Source organism: Falco punctatus (assembly GCF_963210335.1).
Source record: "Falco punctatus genome assembly, chromosome: 12".
In the NCBI taxonomy this organism is placed as follows: domain Eukaryota; kingdom Metazoa; phylum Chordata; class Aves; order Falconiformes; family Falconidae; genus Falco; species Falco punctatus.
In genome coordinates this window covers 3,335,734-3,359,515 of record NC_137592.1, presented here as the reverse complement: position 1 = coordinate 3,359,515, position 23,782 = coordinate 3,335,734, and the positions used below count along the sequence as shown (strand labels likewise).

General features: G+C 39.3%; 1 protein-coding gene across 1 annotated transcript in view; it reads right to left on the bottom strand.

The window, feature by feature from the left end:
• The window catches only part of CCDC85A (coiled-coil domain containing 85A), a 293,953-nt gene that overhangs the window by 225,214 nt on the left and 44,957 nt on the right, over window positions 1-23,782 (bottom strand). The window contains exon 1 of the mRNA XM_080408087.1: window positions 11,055-23,782. This exon is cut by the window's right edge and continues 44,957 nt beyond it. The gene's annotated coding sequence lies outside the window, so the exon portion shown is untranslated. The remainder of the gene's footprint in view (window positions 1-11,054) is intronic.

Genomic DNA, 23,782 nt, shown 5'->3' with positions numbered 1-23,782 from the left:
TTAGGAAATTTGTTGAAGGAGCAGCATTTCCTAGCAAATGCACATTCGTAACTCTCCCTGAAACAAGGGTTCCAGTATAGCTGTGGTCAAAATCTGGTCCAAAGGAAGCTATGCTTATTTATATTCTGGAGACAGATTTGAGCCCTTAGTATCTTGTTTTCCATATTAACTTTAACAAAGCATGCTTTTTCCAAGGCTTGCTAATGAGCCTAGCATACTTAGGGGAAAAATGTAAAATATACAAACAAACTCACTGTCAGATGGGTTTTTCCAAGGCCTGGACTGAAACTCAGAGAAATAAGAAATAAATGTTATGTCCCTCCAAACATCTTACAAACTCTGACGAAGAAAAAAACCCCAACCTTGATTTTCTGGCCAAATCTTCCAGCTGCTTTTGCAATTCATAATGGGTCTGGCTGAAGAGTTGCTTCATTTTTCTAAATCCAGTTCCTTTTCACAAAAATGTTACTTTAATAACATCCGAATTCTGATTATTTTGTGCTTAAAACCAAACTTTGTGTTTTAAGTGCCTTCTCCTGCAATGCACTTTCACCCAACATATATGAAAACACCTCTGGGTTTCTTTTGGAAAGAGCGTGCCCCTTCCAGAACCGGTGTTGTTACTCAGAGATTAGGATGAGTGCATTTGGGAAGAAAAATAATAAATCAAGATAGAAAGATAGCATCTAAAATCCTGCTGATCAGTAAAACTGTCAAAACATGCAAGACACTAAGTCTTTAGGAGCCACATATGTCCAAAATCCAACTAACTGGTGAACAATCAATGCAAGTTCCAAACTGACAATATCACTCCAAATGCCAGAATAGACAAATGTCAGTTTTTGAAGGATATATTTCACTGTCCTTCCTATATTTCATTGCTGCTAATGAGCACTGGATTCTCAAGGATTCTTCTGCCTTCTTGCAGGTGTATAATTTTCAAAGATTCACTAGCTAACAAACTTTTCTGGTTTTCTTATAAATTCATGAGTAGCATCTATTTTGTACCTAAACTGTTTTAAGCAGAAAGTAGAAAAATTTTTGTTATATGTGCACACAGTTATTCATGTAATTGTATCACTTTTGTGTGCAAATGTGCACATTGCAAATACATGTGTGTGTTCTAATCTGACTCACCTGAGCATGTTCTCCTCAACAGTAGTTTTTTTCCTGATGAATTACACAAAAATAACCATATAGGGACCAAATGTGTTTCTCAGAAATGCATATGCTAGGCTAGCCACAAAGCCTTTTTCCACTTCCAAGCTCCATTACTCAAAATAGCTGTAGCTCTGAAGCATGTCCAAAAAGCTGGCAAGACACAAAGCAGCTTTCACATACTACTCACAGCCACTTGTTTCTCACCTACTAAGTGACGGTGCAGGGATCTGGAGAGCTATTGACCAGATTAAACCTTTCCTCCACCATGTGCCCCACAAATCAGTATGAAGCTACTTCTCATAATGTGCTTGTCTTCAGCACAGACACCATACTTAAGAGAAGCAAATGCTGTGACTCCTGACATCTTATAAACTTTTTCTGAAGAACAGCACAACAAATGTTAGCCAGGGTATCTCTAGTGCCACTGCATACAAGAAACAGACACTTTCAGCCCTCAAATAAATAGTTCACAGAATTTTGCTTGATGAAACTTTAGTAAACAAGTCAAAATGTATCACACTCAGTCACACCAGCATATGCAGATTGTCCTTCAAAGAAGCAGCCTACCAAGGTCAAAAAACAGTCACCCGAAACAAGATTATCACCAAACAGACTCAGATGGAAATGTCACTTCCTCAGATTAAATTCTCCAGCTAGTCTTTGTTAGGAGGAAAGCACTGTTTGCCATGCTTCCTGAGCACGTCCTCACTTTCTGCTGTGCAGCACAAGCCACAACCCTCTTCCTGTTCACCTGTGTTAACATTAGACACGAAGCCAGCTGGGTAAAGCAAATCTTCAGAAGCTATAGGGAAAACAGAGACAGCACAGACACTGCCATACATCAAACCTTACGAAGTCTCCCAAAGTGTCGTACCATGGTATGATTTGAACTGAGTGCCATCAAGCACACCCAGGCACCCATCACCAAAACAGTGAAACAGCAGCAACCTGCAGCTCAAAAGCTCATGTCTCCTCTCCTCAGAAGTCAGTCTTGTGGCACTTCAGGGAGCAGGGCTCTAAGCTGAGCACCAGCAGACCTATGGGATGATGACTTTGAGAATTCCAGAGTTTGCTGCTCCAAAAATACACTGTGTGACCAGCCTGCTGTCAGAGCCAATTCCTACTAAAACAAACATTTAACATGTGCAAACACTAAAAGCTGAATTTCCTGTTTGAACAGTCAGCACAACAGAATATTGCCAAAAGAATCATTGCAACATCTGTCAACGTAACCAACCAACTACCAGCCAGAAAACAGGACAACCATGATCTGTCATCAAGAGACAGAAAGAATGTCCCAGCAAAGCCTTCCTATATCAAATTCCACCACGGAGACAAACGACTAGCAAGTCAGGGTGCAAGCAAGATGGTTGCGATGATCTCCCACCCTTCCCTTCACATCCAAATAAGCCAATAATCAGCTTAGGAGTGAAAGCACCTTTGGTACTTAGCTCAAGGGATACACAAAAGCACCAAAGGAACCACCCTCTGGGCAGTGACAAGTTTGAGACCCGTTCTGCTCTCCCCAAAAACACACTCAGTTGCTTACGACTGTGGTGCTGCTGTCCTCAGACGTCTCAGTTAACAGAGCTTACAAGCCTGGCCAAACATCTGTAGCAGATACGTAAAGACATTGTAATGATGGCAATGACATGTCATTCATATCAACAAGACTCCATGCTTCAATATTTTTTTAATAAATGTTTCCAAGTTCTTTGCTCATTTTCTAAGCATTCACATATTCACCATCGCTCTCTTTGGATCAACCAATAATATAAAGGTTTAATTTAAGTTCTGAGGGAAAAGGTGTTATTGCTGACACCTCATTGCACACTTGTGCTTAACAGAAGCAGGTGTGTACTGGTACCTGCAGGCACGTCACAGTGCTCAATATTTCCTTCTTGCAGGACAGCATGGACTCGCTCTGAAAAGCTGTCTGTATGCGCAGTGGGACTCTCTCATGCCATGAGAGACATCTCTTTATCAGTAGAAACTACACTGATGCAACTACTGGGGGTTTTAACCTATTTCAGGAACCAAAATTCCTCTAGAGCCTGAGTACTTGAAAACTTAGTATAGTTTTGTGCAGTGAAAGGGTAAATGTTATAAATTTGTTTTAAAAATTATGTTAAAAAGCAGAGATAGCCAAATGAAATCTGGTCTAATTTGAACAGCCAGTTAAAGAACCGAGGAGGAGGTTGCTGGCCATAAATGGCTGGGGGAAAATTTCCTTTGTGAACTTGTTGCCAGTGGAAATCTAGTGAACAATTTTCTGAGCCAGTTCTTACTATATTGTGGCATATGGAACATGCCAGGGGGGAAAAAAAAGAAAGAAGAAAAAAGAAAAAGGAAGAAAAAAAGAAAACCCAAATGTGTAGCAAAGCAGTTTATAATACCTCAACTAGAATATGCTGGAGGAAGACTAGCAGTAGCAGTGCACAGCTGATTTCCAAATGTTCTCCCCCTGGATACCTGCACCGAGCCTGCAGGGAGAAACTGAGCTCGCTGCCATTTCAGCCACAGTTTGCATGCCTGGGATTTGTAAATGTGAACGGGGCCCTTAACTTTCAAAAACCTTTTTCCTGTTTCTATTTTAAACTAAAAGGAGCCACTCAGAACTTGTAGAAGAAGGCATACCCATAAATCTCTCCAGGCTCAGGGCATCTAAAGCGCCAGCATAAAATGTTGCATTTCCAATGTGCTGCAAGTCTGCTGACTGGTATTTATAACATGATAAAATCACAGAAAGTAAAAATGGAAGGGGGGAAAGCAATTGCCACCGCTCAGGACTGACACCTGCATTTGTACATCCAACATTTCCAGTGCTTTCCACTGTTTCCAGCTTACTTCCACAGACTGCTGATGGTAGTTTCCCTTGCTTCCTTTGGGAGACCACCCCCAGACATAATCTACCTCATTATCAAGAAGCTCTACTCAACATCCGAGCTCAACATTTTTTCTCCTTAATTTTATCTTACCACTGTTAATTATGTTTTTTCCCCTCATTCTAAATTACTTCTTTATTACTTTGATATTTAATGTTCTCCCTCTCACTGTTAATCAGTGGAACAGTTACTTTCAGAAAAAAACCAAAATGAACACAATTAATTAATGAGCAAATTTTGTAAATCACTGGCTGCATAAATAAAAGCCCCACTTTATAATTAGCCACTTACCATTCCTGCACAATAGCAAAACCTATCTTGCTAGTTTGGATTCAATTATTTGACACAAAGTTTGGACGATAAAGACCCAAATGCATCTTTAAACACAGAGCGTGGCTATAGAGCAGTTTCTTGAAGACAGGACATGCAGTTTGCAGCAGTTAAATCCAGCTGGCTGGGTGATCCATACAGCTGTGGCTTCCCTCAGCTCTTAAATAAAATATTAGGGTGTGTTTCTATTGTTTGTTAGCTGTCATCAGCCCATCTTTCAGCTGACGGAGGTTAAAGGCTATGTAGATTCCTGGGACAGCTGTTTGGTAATTGTCACAGCCAGTTACTTGGTAACCCATGAACTGCAATCTCAGGAGGTAGATTCTTGGTTGCTAAGCGATAAATTCAGGTAAAATAACCTTTTCCTGGATTTTATTGCAACTACAGGCTCCAACTGTATAGTCCAAAGCTTTTTTTGCCTTTTTTTTCTTCCCAGGGATGGGATTTCAGATTATTGCTGAATAACTTTCTGGGATCTTATGCAGCATTCAGCATGGGTTAAATGAAGTGGCACTGTATTCCACTCCTATTTAAATGGATAAATCCACAACAGACTTCCTACAGCATGCTGCAGCACGTGCAGTTAATTTGCTGGGTATAAGAGAGTGATTTACACAATAACAGGCTGAGGAAAACAGAAAAAGAGGCAGGCCTTCCTGAAAAAAAGGACTTTGTGTTTCTATTTCCTTCCCTTTTTCAGTTTGGGATTTTTTTATTATTATTTTTAAGAAAACGCAACACACAGGTTTGAGCTGAGCCAAATGCTTTTGTGACTAACGCTTGCTAAGCGAACGACCGAAGACCTTGCTGCCCTTGGCAGCATTATAGGGGTCAAACTTCCACATGTACGCATGGTTCCTTAGCAGTTTTTCCCACATGTGTGTCACAGGCAGGAGCTCTCAGACATAACCTCTGCTTCAGTGCCAGCTCTTGGTGTTCCTTAATTTCTCCACCTATGAAACGGAGGTACTGGCAAGACTTATTTTTCCACATCACAACCTCATTTATGAAGGCCTTTGAAGATGTAAGCCTGCTCTTGCCCAATAGACTCATAATTTTCTGATGTTTCATTAGCAGAGATACAGCTGTGCACAGTGGGAATGGCAAGTCACTGGTGATGGGTGAGAGAGAGACTGGGTTAGCTTGGCCCTGGCTGTCAGCAGCTCGTCCCAACTCCGGATGCGGTGTTTGTGTGTGACCCCATGCAGAGCAGCGCGGGCTGCTCCCAGGGCGGGCTGATGGCTTTTCGTCATGGGGAAAAGGGCAGCTGCTCTGCCTTCTTTGCTCAGGGGGTGGTTAATGTCCCTGCCTGCTTCAGCTCTATCTTACACAAACACGCTTTGCAGTTCTATTCTTTTCACTTGTATTTTCAACCAAGATATTATGATCGGTTGCTACAGGAAAAAAAAACCCTTCTACCTCTTGTTGTTGTTGTTTATTAATTCTCATGTCCGTCTTCATGGAAATTAATAAATCAATATTTGCCTTCCTCCAAAAGTGATATGCAAAAATGTTGGCTGAATTGGCTACACTAACCCCATCTTGCCATTACAAACAGGACAGAAAAGGGTTATGATTACGATTATGATTTGGCTGCTGGGTGCACAACAAAGGTTCAGCTTGGGCTTTGGGATAGGAGCACGGTGTAGCTGTCCAGAAGATTTGTGCAGCCAAACGTGTGTCTATCAGCAAGCACAAGTGTCCACCAAAGGCAGCGATACCAGCCCAGGGCATACCTGACTGCCCTTTCTAGGGGTCTCTGACCAGCTTGAAGAAAATCCCATCACATTTCTTGTAACTGCCCATTTTCCTGCAGAGCAGTGGGCACAGCCTCTCCTGTAACATCTGAAGGAGAACATGTTGGTCCATGCTCTGCGATCATGCTGTCCATAGTCCACTTACTTTCTGGAAACAACTGGCAATGCTGAGACACTTTCCCAGACACACTGGAAGAACTGTTGCAGGACTCTCAAGTGATGTAGGTTCAAGGGGAAGAAATCCAAGGTGTTCCCTTGTTCAGACCCTCACACAATAATCTCCATTATAGGAACAATTAACCTTTCAAGAGCCATTGATCTGGCATCAGGAACTTCCAGGAAGGATTTCTGCAGCCAGTTCTGCTACAAAAACACAGTGAGTAAGACCAATTCTTGCCTCGCTGTCAGCAACTTTAGCATGTTCAAACTCCAAGCCATACTAAAAACCTACCTCAGCCAGTACCCGAACCAGCACCATGGCGACTGGTGAGTGTGATGCATGTGTGCTGGCTACATTGAGCAGAGCATCCATCCTTCTACACAAAACACTGACAGAAAACACGATGCAGCATCTCAAAGGAAGATAAAACCATAAAGAATGGTGATGGTGAGGAGTTTGTATATAACATATTTCTGTGTTGTATGTGTCTGCCAAGCTTTCAACCAAAATACCCAGAGCTGTGATGCAAAACACCCTACTCCAGGATAAGCGTAGACTACAGCAACACTATTTTAACATAGGTAGGCCAATTGCCTTCTGAAGGCCCAGACGTCAGGCTGGGTGGCTCCAGGAAAACATACAAGAGAACCATGCCCCCATAGAAGATGAGTCCTAAAAGCTTGGAAAATGGAGACAAATTCTGAAATCATTTTCTGTCCTGATACTCTATAAGAAACCAGTGAAACATACTGGGTAACATTCAGATTTAGACTAGTATTTCTTTAGTATGTTTTCTTTGTGTTATAACCACTGAAATACTGGTGCTATGCTTAAAGAGGATACCTCAGCTGGCCAAATAACTCTCCTTTTTTACTAAGGTTAAAGGAGTGAAATTAAACCAGAAAATTGGTTTGAATAAGTAATACACAGACACGTAACAAACCCTCTTGTACACAGTCACTATCACAAAGATTACACAAGAAGTGTTCTCATTTCAATTACTACAAAAATTTCCATTGAATATAATGAAGATCTGGCTGTGTGTATACAAAACCAGCAGAAAAGTTCTGTTTACAGTGAGATGAAAGGCAAATTTTTCAGTGATACTACATTTCTGGTAAAGCGAGAAGCTCATTTGCTGATGGTAATGCCCTGCCCTTTTTCCTAAACAAAAATGTTATAAATTATTTTGAATCCAAGTCTCATTTCCTCCAGTCTTATTTTATTATTTTTTTAAGTTACACCTTCAAAACAGTTGCAACTTACATTTGGAGGAAAAAAGTGCATTAGTTAGGAAGCAATTGCCCCCATCAAACACGGGGGAGGTTGCTCACTCCAGCATGACCCCAGGTTTTGGTCAGCGCAGGCTGTTGGCTGCAGGAGCAGAGCCAGCTCTGGGAAGGGCTGGTTGAACGGTCCAGCCCTGGTTCTCAACCAGAGGGCCAGCAGCACACTACGATTTCAGCTCCTGTATGTGCCATACAGCAAGTGAAGGTGTCTGGCTGGAATTTCTTATTGATAATTTTGGTTTTATGCTCAGTATTTACAGCCCTAGAAACACAAAAGCTCTAAAGCTGGATTACTGTTTAAGGTCTCTGATTTGCATGCAAACAGCAGACAGAAAATATCCCCTGCTTTGGAAATGCAGCTGGCAGAAGTCAGGTAAAAAATGGAGTTCACACAACTTTTGGTGAAAGGCTGGAGTCTAAAGACAGTGTAGGTTAAAAGCATGGGCAGTGGCTTTCAAATGCAAAAAAAGCACAGAAGCAAAATACAGTAATTTGGGATGGCGCAGGGCAGGTGTAGGTCAGATTTTGCATTACAGACATCAAAGAAAACACACACGGATTTCAATACACCTCATTTAAAGGTGTTAAAAGATGTGATCAGATTAAATATAACAATATTCTACATCCTTCTGTAACCACCCATCCTAACCCATTTCACCCCTTCCTCAAAACAGGGGAAAGTGACAGTTTCCAAAAAAAGGAAAATACTGGCTTCTGTGTAATCTGAAGCTGATCCAGCACCTACGGAGTGAATGAAAGCATTCCTGTTGACTCCAGTATGTTTTGGATCAGGCTTTTATTAAAAGAGAGTCTCATACCAGGGAATTCTCTATTACTGAAGGAGAACATCTCATAATCTGTCTCATAACCCAGAAACACTTCTTTGAGGAAACAAGGTGCCAGCTTTTGTAAGATATTTTCTGGCAGCTTTGAATGCTGAGAAAAATTAACTAAATGCAGCAATCATACTGATGAAGGGTTAGTAAATATGATTTCAAGAAGCTATGAAGACTTATCTCAAGAATTCAGCACAATATTGTATCTCTGCGTTAGCAGAAGAGAAACAAATGTCCATTTATCATCCTGTGCCTAGGATTCATTTCTTCCCTTAAGATGGAATTATTTTCAGATTATTCTTTACCTTTTTGTTAATGTTTCAGAAGATAATTAAACTTTTAATAATTAAGCAATGCCTTCCTCAGAATGGCCAGGCCCTGTTTCTGTTTGCTTATTCTCCTGCTGCTTAGCCATTAAGCCTACCTAAAGCAGCAGTGATTAAACAAGCCACGACTTTTGGGGACACAGGCAAATGTAGAGGAGAACAGAGAAGGTGAAGATTTTTAAGTCACACAAACCTTAAAATAGCACCTTCCTTGCTTGTCATTTTTGTACCTTGACAAGATCTCCAGCAAAAAATTTTGCATTTTCAGTCTCACAAAAACCATGGGTTCTCCAGCAATGAGGCAACGGAAAAAATCAATACTTGCCATGTACCATGTAACCAATAGAATAAGGGCAATGATTTATGTATGGATGGATGCAGACTGAATCAGCTGGGGCCTCAAACAGAGGGAGAGAGAGAGAAGGAGAGAGAGAGAAAGAGGTGTGGGGGTGAGCTGGACTGCAGTGATTATTCCTACACTATGGCCAGATTTTTTTTTCTGCAGCAATAATCCCCTCTCTAGCACTGCAGGACATAGAGGAAAGACTAGCAATATGTGGAATATATGATGGACCAGCTTTTCTCTTTTTGCCTCAGAATAATGATGCTATGTTGAATATTAAGGTACAGTAAAAAAGGAAGAAAGATATATGGTCTGCAGTCCTTCAGTCTTCCAGCTACCTCCACCCTAATAAAGACCAATCCAGTGGGTCAACAAGAAATAGTTTAAAGAGAGTCAAATTATCAACAGGATAAAAATGTACCATCACTGCTTCATGACAAGAAAAAGCAGGAAGGGCTTACTGAAGAGAACTACTGTATACCCCAGGAGTTTCTGCTGAGAATATAGTTTTGTAAATTGGATTACCAGGGATACAGCACTATAAGGTATTTAATGACTGTGGTAACTTTTAGGATATCTAATACTGCTGTTGATTTAAAAACAAAACCATCAAGATAAAGATTTACTTATCTGTTTGTGTGATGCAGGTTACCAATAAACACTTATCCAAACTATATTCAATGCTTTATTGCTGTACTATTAATAAATATCTAGGAGATGACTTTAAAGTGACAGTAATTTGCTACAGAAATGTCATACTATTTTATTAAGAATACCTCCTCTGTAGTTTGTGCAAATTGCTAAAATAATCCATAAACATTTTTGCAATGCCTCGGATATTCAGACTGTATTTAGATTTCTGAGAATCAGATGTTCATTCAGTACTTTCAATATTGTAGTTTGCCATGAAGTAATCTTGTTATAATTAATATTTCTGCTGCGATTACCACTGAAGACTGAATCAATTCTCTTTTCTCTCTATAACATTTATACAACATTTAAACCATGGTATTGTCAGTCTTTCTCTTGAAAGGCATAACATTTTTAGATAATGCTATAGAACAATAGGAGGCCACTAGTTAAATACACCAGTTATGCAACGTTAGACCAATTAATGCTTTAAGAATTGTGGTATGTTTAAAAGCCTTGCATTTTATAGATGCTGTGAATTTATCAGGTCAGAATAACACAGAAATAATTTCATTTCTGTCTTGCCACAACACATGTATGATAAAATGCTAGCGAGATTAACCATTAGCTACCAAACTACATTTGTACGTTTTATGGTGAAAATATCAATGAACATGTGAACAAAATTTAAGTATAAATAGGATTCTGTTTTCTAAAAAACATGACTGCATGTCACCAGACTTTGCACTTGAATTAAAAACATTTCTTACTATTTTGCTTTGATATTACCTACCTAGTTCTTTCATATAAGTTATACTGTGCTTAGCATAACATAACATACACCTGTATGGACATATCAGAATAACAGTAAGGCAGTAAAATAATACCCTATAAACAGACTTTGTATTTAACTTCCCATTCAGTTGACAGTGGCAGACAACAATATATTTCAGAGAATGAAAGTATGAAACACATTGTAAAGAAGAATAAGTATATACAGTTCATTACTAATTCAGTCAGGTTGTGTTTTCTTGTGGTAAACACTCAAAACCAGTAACAATTAACAGTTCCTGGATCCTTCAGTCCTCTGTCTTTATTAATCCCACAAATTAAAATCTTCATAAATTAAAACATTTCTAAGGCCTTAGAATTATGTTAGGCTAAAATAGAAAAAGATGTAGGCTATGTGCCAATTAAAGCATGACAGAACACAATCCACAAGTGAAGCCACCTTAATGACAACTTCTAATGTAGAAATAAAATTATTTGCATAATTTAAGGGGATTTCTCAAACTCCTCAAAGTACTGAGAACAGAGCAGGTTATCAATAGGCTTACCTTTGAGCAACAATTGTAATTCTCCTCCTCCTGCTTTCTCTCTCTCTTCAATAAACAGAGCAACAGAAACTCCACGGATGATGATGGACTTTCTTGACTTTTGTTCTGAGCTTCAGCCACAATGCCATGGACCTACAGCATTTGGAAATTGAGAGGGAATAGCATGAAAACCTTGGCACCAGCCCAAGTGAAAAAGTGAAACAGTCAAGGAAACAGGTAACAGTTCTCCACAGCACCACAACCAGGTGAGTTATACGAGCAAACAATGATTTGGAGCCAGTGACATGGAAATTATTGTTGAAAATTAATGAAAGCATTTTGCCTTCAATCCTGGACCTACACTGTTTTGACAACCTGAAACACAAGCTCATAAACCTGATCAAAGCCTTTTAAAATGTTCACACAGTTGTAAATGAATATAGCAGCAGACAGTTCATTTTAAAGCAACAAAGAAGTTTACATTTTATAAACAAAAGGCAGGGCACACTATCACCTGCAATTCTGCAAATAGACATAGTACACTTCGTGGTCAAAATTTTCAAATGTCAAACTTTAAAAACTGAATAATATTGTTACAATTAGGAAAATATTAGAAAAATTATCATATTTGCCATACAGAAAGGTATTTTGATGCTTCATGTCAAAGTCTTTTGCATGTACAAATAAATACACGTTCTCTTTTCAAATTACCATTTGAAAATATACTTAAGTTGAAGAATACTCTCATGGTGAAAATCCACAACTGCATTAATAAAAGCTGGCACATAAAAATACTGGAGAAAAAAATCTTATTTACCAATTTAAAAGAAAACATCTTAATATGATGTTTACTGCAACTCATTTCCTTAGCATGCTTTCAGGTTTTATTAGAAGAAATACACAGTTAGGGCACAGACTTGCTACTGTTTGCACTAACGGTGAGATTAGCAGTAATAATAATGAAAGTATTCCAGTTGACATCTTCTCAGCATTTTAAATATTTGTGTTTTGGGAACAAGACCAAAAGGAGGAAGCTGGTGTATGACTGTTGTAAGAAATGTGTTATTTTTAATTCATTTTCAATACCAGAAAATATATGCATACTACTGTCCTGACATGAATGTGCTAAATTTTCTTGTTTCTTTTAAAAGCAATATGATAATTTAAAATTCTTTAGGTACACACGTATAGAAATACATGTTTTAAACTTTTTCCTACATTAATTAAAGGACTGTAATTTTTCACATGAATAAGGAAATGTCACAGAATTTACTTGATTGAAACGCTTTATCGTGCTCTAGAAACTGGAATACTGTAGATCAGCACCATGTAGATTTTTGATGTCTTCAGAATTTTTTGGGTTTGTGTGGTCAAAGAACCATCGATATTGTTAGAAACTGCTAAACTACTACTGAAAATATACAGCACTGTCAGCTCCAACTGAAACTACCAGTTACTGGGGGTAATGAAAAGCACAAGATTCAGCCTAACACAAACTGAAGTAGACCAATCAATTTAACAGAGGTGTAATACGTATCATGAAGTGTCAAATTTAATAAATAAAAAAAGGAGGGGGAAAAAATCAAACCAAAAACATTATAGACCTGATTTTGAAAATGCCAGATACACAAAAGCAGCACACACCCTGCAAATAACCCGGTGTTCTCCAGGCAAGGCCTTACTATTGTGAAAAAAATACGAAAAGAAAAATTACCTTTTTTATTTGCCGTATAACAAACCCAAAATACTTGTGTATCAATATACTTCCTGGCCAGTTGGATAGCTGGCAGTTATCATTCAGAATTACTATAATTGCGTTTATTCTTTGCTATCATTTCCCATACTTACAGTGTGCAACATCTAAATGATTCTTTTATCTCACGCAAACCATCCCAGCTCTGTCAACAGCTCTTGAATTTTTAAAGACGTACCCTCTCCTTCCCTCTTTTATTCCTCCTGAAATTTTCTGACCCCAGATCTTAAGATAGAGCAACTTCCATGGATTAAACAGTTCTATAGGAGTGACCTAATAAAACACTATTAATTGTAATAGATTTTTGTTTCTTCTTCCAATGATATTTCCATGGCAACATTTTCACGTTCTATTGTTGAGGGTGTTCTTCATTCCCAGAGCAGGTTAACCACAGGGCAGGAAGGGCAGGCTGTTGGTCAGCCTTTATTTTCTCTGGTCCTTCAACAAAGGTTAGTTGAGGTCATCAGAAGCCAAAGGGTAATTACTTTTCCTCAACAGGGTTAAAGTCACACAGATTGCTATTGAGACAACTGTATGGACGACCTTCAGTTTTTTATGTTCAATCTTTTCTTTTAGCTGAGCAAATGGTAATAAGGAAAGCAGATAGGGTAAAAACCCAGCGAGCTACACACAGCATACATCTCCACACTTTTCTGTTGTGCTACTGACTATTAGTGCAATTTTTAACAAGAATGCAATTAGGTGAGCCCAAACCACAAAAGGTTGCACAGTGGTTAAACATGAAAGCTATCAATAGCCAAAAAGGACTTATTCTGTGATTTCTCTATTCAATGAATTTTAACAATATTGCAACTCAAATAAGAAATTTTTAAGAGAGCCAGCACCCCCATAGTGTCTGTTTCACTAGCCTCCAATTTATCACTTGTGTCACTTGCTTCATTCAAGAGAATGAATTGAGATTGCAGGTTTTAACTAGGGAAAACTTTAGTGCTCAGTGTATCAGGTCTGACTGCTTTAAGCTTCCCATGGCACAGCCACCAGATCAGGAGGGTGGTGGGGTGGAGGAAAGCCCGACCTGAGCTGCAGAGAAAGCCAGAGAGCTGGTTCATGTGAAGAAAGATTTTACATGGATTTGGGGGAAGGATAGCGGGCGGGTGGCACACCAGTGTCTCCAGCATAATGTGTTTAGCTCTCACCCTACATAAAGAGTGGAAAAGCACTCTAATTGCAAAACAGGTTACAACAGAGATATCGTCCACAAAAAACCCACAACACCTAAGAGTAAGCGAAACCTCAGCCAGTGGATCTCCACTACTGATGTGACTCACCAGGCATCAGGACTGGAGGCGCACAGGCTGGGTCTCAGGGTGTTTGGCTGGTCTCCAGCTACAACACCTACCTGGCTGGTTGGAAGTTGGTGTGCCCCAGCTCGCAGCCCCTGCACCGGCGCTTACAGCCAGGCAGAGCGTTCTGCTCCTCTCCCTGCTAGAAACTGAGTGACCCAGTGTCTTCCCAGCTACCACTGATCTCATTACCAAAACCAACAGCATTGTTTTTACTTTTTGTAGTACACTTTGAAGTAAAAATTACAATATTAAAGTCAATAATGCAAAGCAGGGGAGGGGGAAAGGGGGAGGGGGGGGCGTCTTTCTCAGACTTAGCTTTAGCTTTATACCTTTGGGCTACTCTTTTCAAGCTCATTGTTGACAAATAAATAAATAATAAAAGGATCAGGTAATGATCATTAAAATATCCATTATAAATCAGGGAAGTGCAACTCAGCTTCTTGATTGATGCATTACTTTGTAAACTCAGCAAAAGTTATAAATAATCGCAATGCTGATAAATGATAAATGGAAGATTTGGTAATCAATCAATTCAAATGGGGCTAAATGGAAGAATAATGCATCATTTATATTTGGCTGTATTGTACAGTATGTAAATTATTGAATACTTGCTATAGCACTACCACATCAAAGAGGTGGTAAACAAATAGATGGTCATAAAACAGAATTATCAGGCTCTAGCCTTGTAACACTGTTTAACCATCTGCGCTACACACAGCACGCTGGTGGTAAGCCAAGGGACCTCAGCAACTTTCTTCTCTCCAGTCTCTCCAGGCAGTTCTTTCTTTGGTCAGAAGTTCCACTTTCCACATACAGCAACTGCTGCCTCCGAAAGGTAAAATATTAATTCCCAAATAAAACAGCATTACAGACAATACCTATAAATTTAGAATAAATGCATTACAGGGACTATCCACCAAGAAAGAACTTCAAGCACAGGCATCTAAGAGTTAAAATTTTGTATATAACTTAGATGTGTAACATATATGTACAAGGAAAAAGCTGGGGTTTAAAGGAACTCAATTCCATTATAAAATGCTCTATATAGCAACCACATAGTTACTATTTCATCTTAATGCAGTTTGTAATCTTACACTTCACTAAATTAATTAAGATGCTAAATTTGTTGGAAAGGGAATTTCTATTTATCTTTTTCTTATTGTGACTCTAGGAAGTGTGTCAGTCCTGGACAGCAAAAGGCACTGACTGTCAATGCCCAGGTTCCACTAGCACCAGATTTCTACCATGTAAATGCTTTCCTTTTTCTCATCACTCCTATTCCCATCAGTTACCAGCCTCCCTGCAGTCTGGGAAAGAGCAGTGGTCTTCCTTGTGGGAGGAAAGTAGGAATTTTCAATTATTTATGATCCATACATTCCAAATTTCCCAAATTTTCACTCTCTAGTTAGGATAATTGTTCACAATACCTTTTCCTTCCACCCAGCATACAAGATTTGATACAGAGCAGGACAGACACAGGAGTCACAAGCACTTCTCCACAAATGTCTGTACTTGCAGAAGTCCTTCTGTCCCATCTGGTTTAAAAAATGTGGCCTTTCAGTAGAAAATGTAAACATCCAGGGCTAGACTAAAAAATCCAGGGAAGTCCCAAATTCAGACAGCTGTCCTGGATTAACCTGCTTCCTTAGGACTCATAAACAATGACAAGGGCCACAAAGTGCTGATACTGACAGGCCGAAGAGCCAAGGAACATTTATTCACTATTTTTTCATTATTAATTTAGAATATATTCTATCCGATTTCATTCAGATAGTGTTCTTACAGCCAAATATAGGCTTCCTGAGTTGGTATTGAATCATTAAAAACCACAGTGATATGATACAGCTACAAGCATTTTTATAGATTTAAAAGACATAAATGGCAAAAACCACTATTAGAATATAAATTTCAGCTGCCTTTTCCTTTACTATATCTGCAGTAGGGTACCACAATCACTAATGATTTGCAAATGGTTATTTGGATACACTTTGCATCTACAATGACGAAAAACGGCAGAGACTTGGACAAAACTGACTGCATAGGCACTTGTTTGCTCTGCAATCTTCCTCTTGGGTTCCTATTGTTGTTTTATAATGAGCAGAGACTGAAAAACAGCATCTCTGAGAACCACCTAATCGTCAAATGCTTGCATTCCTCTCCAACGTATAGCCTGCCATTGTCACTCTATGTTTGTTCTCATATAGCTCCAAAATTATATAGGGTTTAGGTGAAAAGAACAACCGGAAAACCCAAAATATTGAAGCTGTGTCCTGATGTTTTATCCATTTGCCCCACTTTTCCTATAATCTGCTCTCAACCTGAGTGCAAATACTTCCCAGAGTGGGCCACCTTACATGTGAATAAAGCTCTTCAAGCTGTCAAACAGAGACCTCTGAAGTGAAAAAGACTGCAACAGTGTGAAAAATATTTTCCACAACATTGATGAAAAATAAAGATACTGTTTTTCTATAACATAGGGAGGAAAGAAAGATGACCCAAAATGTCATCTGGCCATGTACAGGTAGCAGCCTGAATTAAACCACTGTATCTTTTACATTAGAATCAGCTGTCTCTCTGATCATCTTCCATACCATGCACTCAATAGCAACACGCTTCTCTTAAAGTATTAAATATATTTTATAGAAAAAGTACTGTTGTGTTAGTCATACAAAGATAAGTATATTCTTACATTACATTCTTATATTACTTACAACTGTAGTGTAGACCTGATGCTTTTAACCCAGGCTTTCAAAAAGCACAATTAATGGTGCTCAAAGCAAATACATTTTGTATCTCGCAGCTTTTGATCAGAAATATACAAAACCATCTGCATACACCTTTGCAGATGATCACTGCTGGCACAGTGGAAAAAAAACAGCTAAAAAACCTGTCTTGGAGCTGACAGAACAACGGTGGCACCCAAACTATCATAAAATACCGTAACTATCATAAAGGAAAGGTAAAGTGGTTTCCCAAACGGTAAAATTAGAAAACATGCCAATAAATCAAGGTGACAAGTCCACATTATCTCAGAAATACCCAATCTTCACTAATAATTGCCCATTTCACAGTAAGACTAGTAAATATTTATAACCTGCCTTGGGACTGACTACTGCAATCTCTGACTATCCCAAGCTTCTGCCTAATTGGAAGGATGTTTGTTCCTGAACTTCCTCAGGACGGACTTTGGCTTTTCCTGGGATTTATTTGACCAGAGTGCAGATCACAGAGGTCCAGGATGCCTGCCCAACGCACAGGGAGCCCCGGGATACACTGTTCCTCCATCACTCCCACTTCATTCCTTCAAGGTCTATCCCATAAACAACATGAGAGCTGTAATGTCACAGACTGGCTAAGTCTGCCTTGCGACAGGTAAAGGAGAAAGACATCAGTCAGTCTAATAAGCTATCTTTTCCATTTAACCCGTTAGGCCATAAAGGCAGATAGCAAGTAGACTGTGGTATCTGTGTGTTTATTCGAATGCCACCAGAAAAAGCACACGCAGGAAAACCACATACTCTGGCACAGCATTTATCTGTTCACCTCTGACAAGTACTTTCTTCCACACTGTGACTCTCAGTGTCTTGATTTTCTGTCAGCTTTTAAATCCCAGCTAATTAGAAGATTCACTACTCCTTATGATTCCTGACTTTCACAGTTTCTAATTAGTCTTTGTAGCAGTCTATTACCTAAATGAATTGTGATATTCCATTTGGTATGTTAAATGAAAACAACCAACATGACCGTTTCTCCTTAGTGGTAGTTACTTCATAGTAATTTTGTTCTGAGGCTAGCACAATTCAACTTTGCAATTAACTGGAAGTCGTTCAAATGAAGAAAGGTGAAAGGAAACAAAACGAGGTTGAATATTAACTCCAATTTTCTTTTCCAAAATCACTCCTCAGATTAGGAACCTTAATGGGGAAGATCTGTTCGTAAGGTTGTACTTACAGATACCGCTGAAGGTCTGTACACGAGATAGGCACATAACTGCCTGCGCAGTCTGGCACAGTCCTCACTCACACGTCAGTGTTTATGAGGACAATTTTTCTCTCCACTTTGCGCTGCAGATCTCTGCTCTCTTTTCTGCCCTGCAGCAGCTATGGAGTCATTCAAACAGAACACACCAAGAGGTAAGAGATGGATGAAGATTATCCCTAAATTTAGAGGAAGTTACATCCAGAGGGAAATTTAATTATGAATTGTACGATGATCAGGGTTGGTTTCCAGTGCATGAGGAGATGAATGAATGTGTTATTTCTCCTGAGCAATGGAAGTTTCTGAAAGTCGTGGACCCAACCATGCCCACATCTGTTCAATATCATAACAATTGTTCAGCAGAAACTCTAATATCTAACAGGTCATCTCCAGAGCCGGTCAGTAAGCAATGTTGAAAAACTGAGAGCAGCCTTGAGTGTTATCTGGTTTGAGAAAAAAATAGGTTTTGCCTGCATTTTTGAGCTCAGCCTGAAGACCTGAGATTGACAGACCACTAATCTTTCTGGGAAACAGAGCACTAACAGCTTGTACAGAGTGATTTTTTTTTAGCAACAATAATTTGAGCAACAAGTCATAAATACTGTTTGCCTCCATCTTCACCCAGTGCAGCAGAAATGCTGTGCTTAACTTTAGACTTCCAGTTTTAAGATAAACAAACAAAACTTTAATCTCTTTGTACATTTTATTACATTACAAAAACTTCTTTCAATCTTATGCGAGTTGCATCATCTGATGTAACCCAGGCACAGTACAACTACTATCTGTAGTAGTGACCAGTCTGTGCACTCTTACAGCTCCTGCACCTAATTCTAGGTTACAACAGCAGGAAGCCTTTACTGGCCACTGCCCAGCGCCTGTAGCCTCTCCTAGGGACTGCAACACATACACACAGCCAAACCAGTTAGACTAAACCTGAGGTCCCGTCTCCAGCAGTGGCCCATTGCAGATGCCACCAGGAAAGGATAATGATAGAGCAAAGACATAGTGCAGCCTCCATCAATTTGTGGTTCGAGGACTGTCTATGCCAGTCTTCCTATAAAGTAGCTCTTGTGGATTAAACAATTTGTACCACCCTTTTTGGAACCAGGACTTGGGGACCTCTCCCATGACAACTTCACTTTCATAGCAGACATTATATTAAAGACCCTGTCGCTGGCTCCTCATTGTCTTACAGCAGTGAACCGGGTACCAGTAATGACGTCAGAGCGAGTCCTAAGGCACCAGAGAAAACGAGAATGGCAGAAGTTTGGATGAACAACAGTAGCACTAGACTCTGGGGTTAATTTTGTTTGTCCACCCAACATCACAGCAGGGTACTCTTAGGTATCCACTGCACAAACCGTGTGATTAACCTGGACAGCTAGGCAAGGTGAAATTGTATATTTATGCAGCATTTGAGCATCTGTGATGCATACTGAGCCGCTGGTTCTGGCAGTGGCTCTGTTTAGTCACTATTATGCCTACCGACTCTCTCTTTTCCCAGGTCTTTTTGTCTCTGTGTTAATTATGCCTTGCAGCACTTTTTAAAGGTTTAGTATATTTTTCTTGTTTTCTCACTCTAATAGCTCTTCTTTTCCTGCCCTGTCTGTCTCCCCTTCTACTACCAGCTCATCACTATGTGCTGCTCGTCTCTTACCCATTTCTGCAACAGCTCTTACTACTGTACAGCTGAGCTAGGTCAGGCAACCTGGGTCTAATAATGAATCTGAGTGGAAAATATGTCTTCAAAAATACAAAATCCCCTGTACAACCAGGCAGTCACCAGTCCATACTGATGATGCATAAGGCACTAAAATAATTATTAAATTATATTTTCTTCTTGCCACTACTGTCATTAGAACATTTTACTGAAATTGGTAACTTTGGGCAAGAAACAATGACTAGCTAAATTCCTAACAGAGTATCTGAAGCACCTTCCTGGATTTGGTTAAGGCAGTTCACACTACTGAGATTCACAGAACTAAATCAATCTCACCTCTGCATGCAACGTTTAGGGCATGTAGGTATCTATCTTTCTGTATACAAAAGGCCTTTCTGCATGCAAAATGAGCAGTTTATCTGAACGTGCCTATCCAAAATGTCCTTTCCAGGTGCAATTATGCATTCAAAAGCTTGCTTAAACAGCACTAAAAATTTAACCATCTTTTGTGAAAATCTATTATAATGTACATTTGTAATGGAGCAGATTTCTCCCCAAATCCACTACCAGTCATTTGTCCAATAATTAATTTAGGAGAGCAAACTAGCAAGATGCAAAAGTACCACTTTTTCTCTACTGAAATGGATTTCAGAAAAGAATACAAAGGCTTTTAAAATTTTTGCCTGACACTTTTTATTCTTTACTAACCATGCGTTACTTTCCTATGGTTGCTGTCCTTGCCCACAGAAATGGAGGATTCAGAAAATTAGTTATGATCTTCATCCTGTAGATCACATAGAGTTCTTAGCCCTCCAAAATACATATTTTGCAGAAACATTCTACAAAGCTGAAAACAAACGTGCCTATTTTAGTGTCCACCACACTTACATTGGCATTCAGCACTTTACAGGAAGGATTTTCAAAACAATATTTTTCTAAGTGCGGGACTAAATGATTATGTGGAATGTTTAATAACTGCTTTAACAAAAGCTTCCCCTGCTCCATTCGTTTTGTTGTCAGCTAGTGCTCTGCCAGCAGACAAACTGTTAATGTCAAAATGCATCTTTTGATACCCCGCCTGCCTTTCTTCATCCATTGTTTTCAAAGTTCTTTTGAATGGTCAGAAATTTTCTGCCTCGATAAACTCTCAACAGAAAAGACAACTGGAGCAAACAGAAAAATGAGTAAAATAAAAACAAACTGTGCTGGCAATATAGAAAGGAAACCTGGTTATAAAATCACACATTTCTAGCACCAGCATTTATTGTGAAAGTAATGTAATTTTAAAAAAGCAAATTTTGCGTTCTTGAAGCAAAATGATTTAAAGATAGCAACATTCTGTAAAATGTCGTAAATCTGGCAAATTTAGCTTCAGATGACTTGATACTCAGAATGGAAAAGAAATTAGCCCAACTCTTTGGAAAGCTTTTATAAAAGCACTTTTAAAGATAACAAATAAGTGTTTTCATAGCACTATTCATGTGTCAGCTTTTCTTTAGACTGAAATTTGATGCTAAAAGTATTTTTTGTCATTAATACATGAGAGCTTCTAATTTCAACCTTCTGTTTTGATTACACTTAGCATTCTCCTATTACTGTTGGTAGCAAAACCCATATTCTTATAAAAAACAAGAGTAGTGCAATTCAGTTATGGTTATCTATTGATTCAGTTACACTTGAATTGATCTCAAATTGTTTCAAGCAACTGTTCTGCACCCAAAACACCACATGAACCACAGAAACCAGATCAATAGATTTCAAGTGAAATAATTGTTTTCCTTTGTAAGACCCCATTACTTCTTGAATGCAGAACTGTTTGATTGACCTCCAGGAAAGCAGCAGATGTGAATAAGCCAAGCACCTCAGGCCTTATCATTTAAAGTGAGGCCTTGAAAATTACAGGAAAGTACAATGAACGTGCTTGGTTAGCAGTGGGAAATGCACAGCTGGAAAAGCCACAAAACTGCGTTTCACCCTGATAACATGAGAGCAGTAGTACATACAAGGCAAAAATAGACTTTTAGAGTTAAGTCACTCCTGAACGCACATAAAAATATTTTACTAGTTAAGGAAATAATTCAAGGATTCTTGAGTGACTGGTTTTATTTTCACAGTATTGGTATTAGGTTTTTGTCGTTTCATGAAATTTCACGCAGTTGTGCCACTGAACTTAACTCTTTTCACAATGTCTTACTACATAATTTTGATGCTTTGTGGGTGCAGTCATTTCAGATAGATTGCCATATTCAGACACACAAGGTAGGAGGCATAAACCCATGCAGCAGCTGAGAAAATCAGAGTGACTTCATTTAATTCTACTGGCAGGATGCAGATTTATACCAGATTAGCAATTTATTGGGGTGCCTAACATGAGATCATAAGCAGTGCTGCCAAACAGAGTGAGGTGGGCTCTTCTAGGGGCTGAGTACGGGTCAAGACAGGGGCTGCACTGATCTCTGTGCAACAGAGAGCCCTAGGACATGAAATGGTAATAGTATCCCTGGGCTGCCAAATCTGCAGCCCTGCACCGAGAGTCCTCTAGCTGCAGCCCTGCCTCTGGGTGGCCAGTGCTGCTCCCCTTACCATCCTGTATTTGCAGCCCTCGGATAAAAAGCCTTACAATCATCTTCCCTACCTGGAACATGCCCTTGTGCACAGAAGAAAGAGCCCAGGAACCACCATATCTTTGCACAGCCATGGGCAGGAACAAGGTGCCTGCAGAAAACTGAGTGAGTATGACTGGAGGTGTTGGAGATGTGTGGTGGCTGAGGACATGGGTTGGTGGTAGAAGACAAAGCAGCTGGACAGAGGGTTAGGACACCTTGTGACGGTGATTATGGGAAGGCATTGCCAGTAACAAACTCCACAGGCTTGATCTGTCAATCTCAGCCCAATATACCGTGCTCTCTCCATTATACAGACTTAAACAGCACACAGCAACAGCAAAATTGCTGCTTAGGTAATGCAAGCATGGGTGTTTCCCCAGAAGGCACCAACAGCAAACAACAAGAAACATATATGCACCTACTTATAAACTACAGTTTTAACATGCAATTCTATTTTTTGATAATTTCTACCCTCAGCTGACTCTTCCCCCCACAAAAGACGTAGGAACAGAGAATACAGTGGTGTTATTTTTGTGGTCTTAGGATGTGCCTATTACCAGTCCTCCTGGTACAGGAAATTTTTATTTCTTTGAATTATATTGCAAATAAATGAAATATGTTACAGCTTAGAATGTTTTTGTAAGGAACTCCTGGCTGGCTCCTTGCACATATTAGACCCGATCTGAGCTTTACTCTTTTATGAGCGCAATTAACTGCAAACACCTTGTCATAAACATTTTAAAAGGTCAAAGAGATTGCAACAATTTTGCTAAAGAGATAAATGGTCAAATAAAACATCGAATTGTTAATTCCCAGGTGACAAAAAGCTGCATGAGTCAGATCAATAAGACGACATACAGAACGAATTCTGGGATAAAGGGCGGGTCAACCTTGAAGTGTTAATAACTTGCTCCTATTATTTTGCTCTGGCACATCATGTGTTCTAGCAGGTAACATTGCTGTTAATAGCAAATTAATGTCCGCAGATTCACAGAAGTAAAACCAGGCATCAGAGATTACTGAAACAAAAAGTTTTGAAAGCACTTAGCTCTATTAACACAGGGAAAAACAGTGAGTTTAGAAAAGACAGGTAAGAGCAGCCTTACTGCTATTTCTAATCAAATGTGTTAAGTCAGTTGTTGGATAGGGCACTCTCTCTCCCTCTCTCCAGATTTCCTCTTTTCAACCTTTTTTTAGTGCCTGGGCTTTTATTAAACACTAACTGACTGCATTAGCTTTGTGGAAAGGCAGATATAGAAATTAGTATCCTTGATAGATACGTGTTTGTCTAAGAGAAGGGGGATCTTTTTTTCATCTTTTTGAATTAGATAATGGTGTGACCATTGCGTTCAGTTTTTCTGTCTGCCAAAACCAGCATTTTGTAACTACAGCTACTTCAGAAATTAGTCCTCCCTTAATTGGGAAAATCATGCCTTTCTGTTCAT